Raw genomic sequence first — 6740 nt, 5'->3', positions numbered from 1 at the left:
CTCAAAGCTGTTTTCAAACACACCACCAGTGGCACTCTGTGTTGTGGTGCTGTGGTTGTGCATTTCACCCCTCCACTGGCCTATTTATTTAAACACACACACACACACACACACACACACACACACACACAGAGCAAATGTTACACATTGAGGACAGCATATGATGTGAGTATAACAGTGATACTTTAACCCAGTGTTTGTCAATCTCCCTCCTGGACACCACCACCACCACCCCACACACACACACACACACACACACACACACACACACAGTCAGGTAGAGCAGAGAACGATGAAAACATGTGGAGCGAGGGCCCCAGGAGCACAAGTGAGAAACTGAGAAAACTGTGTGTGTGTGTGTGTGTGTGTGTGTGTGTGTGTGTGTGTGTGTGTGTGTGTTCACTCTGCCATGATGTTTTACTCAGCTGGTCTGTACTGGATTCTCTGCTTAATTACTATGACTCAGGATTTTCAGGCAATGTTATACAGTACCTGTGTCTGATTTATAACTTAAAGCAAACTCAGCTGTTTGTGTGTGTGTGTGTGTGTGTGTGTGCATTAAATGATGAACTGAGAAGCTGAAGTCACATTTTCTCCTTTAATCAGCTTTTTGATCGTGTGAAGCTCGTTTCTCATTTCAGGCAGTGAGAATTTAAATATTTAAATTGGAAATGAATATTAAACAGATATCTATTATAATTATAAACCTGACATAATGAATAAAGTATAAACTATTCACAATTCAGTGACCATCAACCATCCTGTGTTTGTTATTGTTTTCCTATGTGAGGAAATTCCCATTCTGGTTTTATGCATATGCACTTATGAATAAATATCATTCAAACTTCATTAATTATTCAAATTAAACAAAGACTGTACACATAAATATGATACACTACAAAAAAAACAGAAATATAAACAAACAAATAAAGTTAATGCTTTGTAAGATGCTGTGGAATTACGATATTCTCCAAACAATTTCCAATCATTTTAAGTGATTTTATATTTTTGTTTTAATCAATTAATTAATTACACTAATATTTTGTTGGACATGTCATGCTCAGTGCTGATTTTTCTCTGTTCAGTATGTCTCTTTACCTCATTTTGTCTCAAAGTAAAAAAAAAAAATTGTGCAATATATTATAAAGTATTTTCTAAAATAATTAAACTCCTGAGAGGAATTATTTGTGCATGTAGGAATAAAGTACACTTTATAAAGTTAGTAAAATGATTAGATATGTTTCATCTGAATAATCTCATAAATATTAGACCATTTTGCTTATATTGAGGCACACAGTGGTGTAAATCTGTTCATTCTGTTAAATCCATTTATTATTATTATTATTATTATTAAATGTATTTTTGTTGTTAAATGCCACATCAGCCTTTTTATGTTTTTTTTTTCTTTTCATGTGTGTTTAAGTGTTTAAAACACCCCTGTTTTTTACTGGCTGTCAGCATGTGTGTGTTTAACAGTCAGTAAACAGGACTCTCTCAGAAGTAACGATGGGGAGGGGGTCACTGCTCTGTGAAAGACTGTGTGGGCAAACAGTGCAGCAATTTAAGAATAACATTCCTCAATGTAAAACTGCAAAGAATTTGGGGATCAGATCATCTCTGGTCCATAATATCATTAAAAGATTAAGAGAATCTGGAGAAATCTCTGTATGCAAGAGACAAGGCTGAAAACTGACACTGGATGCCTGTGATCTTCAGGCCCTCAGGAGACACTGCATTAAAAGCAGACATGTGTCTGTAGTGGAAATCACTGTATGGGCTCAGGAACACCAGAAAACCATCGTCTGTGAAAACACTTCATTACTGCATCCACAAATGCAAGTTAAACCCAGATATAAACAATATCCAGAAACCCCGCCCCCTTCTCTGGGTCCGAGCTCGTTTACGATGGACTGAGGTGAAGTGGAAAACTGTCCCGAGGTCTGACAAATCAAAAGTAGAAATTCTTTTTAGAAATCATGGACCCCACGTCCTCCAGGCTAAAGAGGAGAGGGACCATCCGGCTTGTTCTCAGTGCACAGTTCAAAAGCATTCAGCATCTGTGATGGTATGAGGGGGCGTTAGTGCACATGACATGGGTAGCTTGTACATCTGCGAAGGCATCATTAATGCTGAATGATATAAACACGTTTCAGAGCAACATGCTGCCATCCAGACAAAATCTTTTTCAGGGAAGGCCTTCCTTCTTTCAGCAAGACAACGCCAAACAGCTTTCTGCACATATTACAACTGCATGGCTCCGTAGGACAAAAGTCCCAAAGTACTGAACTGTGGTGGGTTTCCCAAAAGCCTCTTAGCTTCTTTGCTGAGAGAGAGTGTTCATTGTGCTACTCGCGCTACCATTTAATGATTATCTTTGTGCTGTGATGCTTTTGGGAAACCCACCCCAGATCTTAACGCAATAAATTTATTTGAAAAGCAGAGATTATAAGTTTTTTAATGATAGTATTCACGATAGAAAATATTCAAGTTTCTTTTTACAGAACCTTCTTGAAAATCACTCTGGTGAAGAAGCATCCTGTTAAAATATCATTAAATAAATTATATTTTTTTATTTTCCGTGACTCATCCGTATTTTTGTAAACAGTGGTTTTATTGAAAGACTAAACATTATCACTGCAAAGTCTGAAAGGGTTTCATCATTTTGGTAAAATCTCATCAAAGTAGCTCTTTAAATAATAGAATTCATTGACAGAAATCTACGTGTGCTTCTCTGTACACAATATTTTACACGTCAAGTCAAATGTTCACGTTATTATTGAAATCCTTGTTGTTAACAGGACACTTTTGTCCGGTCTGGCTTCTTGCCTGGTTTAACCTCAGCAGGGTTTGGTTTGTTCATTAACTGAAGATGAATGGTTTCGGGGGAAACAGTACGAGGTGCAGTGTGAAGTTACGCAAGATAACAGTGAAGAAACACTCATATGAATTTCACTCATTTCCTCCACGCTGCAGATGGCAACACAACGACATCGAAACCTCAGACTGGGGTTAAATTTAGGTTTTAATCACATCAGTGTTACAGTAAAGACAGTTTTCTGATGTAATAAATTTTTTGTTTCAGGCGGTGTGGACTGATCATAAAAAAGATCAACATGTGATATAAAACCCATGATCATGGCTTCTGTTTTCTGATGGTAGCTTTGGCTTCTTTAAAAAAACTGCAGTCAGTTTGTGCATCAGTTCATATCATATTATTGAATGTGAGAGAAGCATTATCTCGTATTTTCAGTCTGAGATGATAATAAATCAGATGTAACATTGGGGTTAAAGGCAGAGTGCTAACCTCCTAGCGGTTTTCCCTGGGCAACGGCTGCTGCAATTTACGCCAAGAGTTCCAGCCATTCAACAAAAATTCGAGACGTTTTTGTGAAACTTGTGAAACAAAATGTGCTCATTAGTACTAAATAATGCTTCCAAGACAATTCATGAACAAGTGCTTTCTTACTATTTTGAAAATAGATCTAGTTCACAGCACTGCACTTTGAACAAAACACAGTAAACAAAATTGGTGACCAAAATACTCCGAGCCCTGATGTTGCTCACAGCTTGGTGATGTTTGCGAGAGTTGAGGCGAGTATCATTGATAACATGTACATATGTGATTGTAGAATCAGAGCAGGTGGGTGGAGCACAGAAGCACGGCAGGCCAGAACTGAGTTCTCACAAACTTTTAAAGATATATATATATATATATATATATATATATATATATATATATATATATATATATATATATTTTCAGCTCACTCACTCACACACACATTTCTGGTCGGGAGAGAGCTCCCTTTCTCTGCTCTCTCTCCTTTTATAGGGCGTGGTCACTGGAGGAGACACACAAACACAGGTTAATTCACATCAGGTGCAGTAATACTACCACTTACCTTCCCTGACTCCGCCCTCCATTCACAGACCGATGCTTGACCACGCCCCCACTGCCACAGTGATATTTACTGTGTGGACATGGGATCAGAAAACTATTTTATTTATAAGCAGTAGCTACATGTACTCATAGGGTACCTCCATCCATCCATCCATCCATCCATCCATCCATCCATTATCTGTAGCCACTTATCCTGTACAGGGTCGCAGGTGGGCTGGAGCGAGAGGCGGGGTACACCCTGGACAATTCACCAGGTCATCGCAGGGCGACACACAGAGACACACAACCATTCACACTCACATTCACACCTACGCTCAATTTAGAGTCACCAGTTAACCTAACCTGCATGTCTTTGGACTGTGGGGGAAACCGGAGCACCCGGAGAAAACCCACATGGACATGGGGAGAACATGCAAACTCCACACAGAAAGGCCCTCGCTGGCCATGGGGCTCGAACCCAGAACCTTCTTGCTGTGAGGCGACAGCGCTAACCACTACACCACCATGCCGCCCCCATAGGGTACCTCATCTCATCTCATCTCATCTCATCTCATCTCATCTCGTTATCTGTAGCCGCTTTATCCTGTTCTACAGGGTCGCAGGCGAGCTGGAGCCTATCCCAGCTGACTACGGGTGAAAGGCGGGGTACACCCTGGACAAGTCGCCAGGTCATCACAGGACTGACACATAGACACAGACAACCATTCACACTCACATTCACACCTACGCTCAATTTAGAGTCACCAGTTAACCTAACCTGCATGTCTTTGGACTGTGGGGGAAACCGGAGCACCCGGAGGAAACCCACACAGACACGGGGAGAACATGCAAACTCCGCACAGAAAGGCCCTCGCCGGCCACGGGGCTCGAACCCGGACCTTCTTGCTGTGAGGCGACAGCGCTAACCACTACACCACCATGCCGCCCTCATAGGGTACCTATTTTTGCTAAAACATGTCAACAAAATTAATTAATGAATGCAAGAATCAGGTGGCCCATGATGTGGTCACAGTGGCCCAGTGCAGTGTGGGGGACGGCGTGATGGGTGTTGTAGACTGTAGTGTAGCAGTGATCCAAAATGTTCTCCTCTCTGGTCGGGCATTTAATAAACTGTTTGTATTTGGGTAGTTCATGGCTGAGGTTGCCTTTGTTAAAGTTGCCGAGGACAATAACTATTGTTATTGTCTATTATTATTCACTCAGCTTCCCTCATGGTTTTTTTTTTTCTGCTGGTCCTGGGAATTGAACTGGCAACCCTTTGGGCCCAAGGCTGCTTCTCTAACCTTCAGGCCATGGCTGAAGATTAGGCAGAATTTCTAACTTTCAGAATGACAAAATGCTAAAAAGAATGTCCAATAATTCCACGGATGACACCAGAAAAGAAGAAGAAGAAACCTTTATTTGTCACATGCACACTTCAAGCACAGTGAAATTCATCCTCTGCATTTAACCCATCTGAAGCAGTGAACACACACACACACCCAGAGCAGTGGGCAGCCACACCAGAGCGCCCGGGGGGTGTAGTCAACCTAACCTGCATGTCTTTGGACTGTGGGGGAAACCGGAGCACCCGGAGGAAACCCACGCAGACACGGGGAGAACATGCAAACTCCACACAGAAAGGCCCTCGCCGGCCACGGGGCTCGAACCCAAGTCCACTGGAGTTGTTCCCCCGATGTTCATGAGCTCTTCTCTGGTGAAAGAGATTTGAGTATCGCAGCAGTGAACTGAGTTTACAAACAAAATAAGACAAAAAATGTGCACCAACCATGGGCGTAACCACCATAGGCACTGGGGGGGACATGTCCCCCCCAATATTGGGAAAGTACCAATCTGTCCCCCCCAATATTTGGCGTATTAAATCAATATGAGACAAATAATAAGCCATCCTGAACCATGGCTATATAATGAACCCTTCACTTGTTATGTCCGATTTACTTTCAATTTAGGAAGCACAGAGAAACAAACAAACAAAAAAAACTTTGCGACCACCCCCTATGATTGTGCACTTGGGTCAGCCCATGACGTCGTAGTGCAGCTTAGGCTGGGCAGACACTGTGCGATTTTTTCAATCGCGGTATTCAGCTGCTGCTCACACTGTACGAGTGAATCGCAGGGGTAAACAGCACGCAGCTTACGATTCCTGTTCTCACACTATACGATCCAATGCTCGGATGCGATCTGACTGCTCACACTGTACTTCCATACTTCCAGATTGTGGAGGTATGGAACGGCTGGGGGAGCCGTTCTTTCTGTCGTTCTTTTTCTGTACTGTGTTTCAGATAGTTTATAATGTTGTGTGATATTAATGATAACATTGTGGGAAAACTACTTTGCACGGACGTTCATTTAATTTATTCTATCGTCATTTTGTTTGTTCCATTTTTGTGTATTTTATTTATTTATCTGTTTTGTATCTCAGACTTAAATATTTTTGTAAAACAAGTGTTTTTCTATAAAATATTCTTGCGTTCTTGATAACTATGTTCTTGAGTGGGTTCTTTTTTTTTTTTTTTACAGAAAAGCCGTTCTGCATGGACATTCATTGAAGCCCTCATTGTTTTTTAATGGTTATTTATGAGCGTTTAGGGGTTACAGTAATGTAAGTCTAGGTTGCTTTATATAAAAGGTATGTCCAGAAATATTGATGTCACTTTCTAAGCAGAGGGATCTGGCTTCTTTAGATGCTGTCTTCTTAAAACTGAATAAATATTTAAAAAAAGAGCCAAATGAGCCAGTCTTTTGAACGGCTCTTTTCAAAGAACGGATCACAAAGATGCGGATCCCATCAAAGAGCCATAAATCCCATCTACGTGAAGAAGAAGAGGAGACCGGAAGT

This window comes from Neoarius graeffei, chromosome 6 (assembly GCF_027579695.1).
Source record: "Neoarius graeffei isolate fNeoGra1 chromosome 6, fNeoGra1.pri, whole genome shotgun sequence".
Taxonomy (NCBI): domain Eukaryota; kingdom Metazoa; phylum Chordata; class Actinopteri; order Siluriformes; family Ariidae; genus Neoarius; species Neoarius graeffei.
This window is presented reverse-complemented; position numbering follows the sequence as displayed.